Here is a 338-nt window from a genome sequence, read left to right as displayed (position 1 = left end):
CAAGTGACCCTCTGGCTAGCAAATAAAAAGCATGAGCAGAAACATTATTGGTTAATACAATTAATAATTAAAATCAGAAGAGTCTTAATATTTTGTTTTAAGATAAACCTGCAGATCAGAGCTCCATTACAGAAAGCTTTGGTCTACTTCATACATACGTCTGTGTTTACACGATGGTGTTTCTCTTCACAGTTTCCCTGCCCTCTAGTGGTAGTTATAGTAATCCCACTTTGTAGTCCCCACACAGGAAATGCTTGTTTTTACTTCAGTTACCAGAATCCTTTTACAGGAAGTTAGGTGTGGTCTTTGAAGGAGAATTAAAAAAAAAAAAAAAAAAA

The sequence above is a fragment of the Orycteropus afer genome, unplaced genomic scaffold (assembly GCF_000298275.1).
Source record: "Orycteropus afer afer isolate SDZICR_OR568_19922 unplaced genomic scaffold, OryAfe1.0 scaffold00001, whole genome shotgun sequence".
In the NCBI taxonomy this organism is placed as follows: domain Eukaryota; kingdom Metazoa; phylum Chordata; class Mammalia; order Tubulidentata; family Orycteropodidae; genus Orycteropus; species Orycteropus afer.
The sequence above is the reverse complement of the archived record's forward strand: the minus strand, read 5'-3'. Positions refer to the sequence as shown.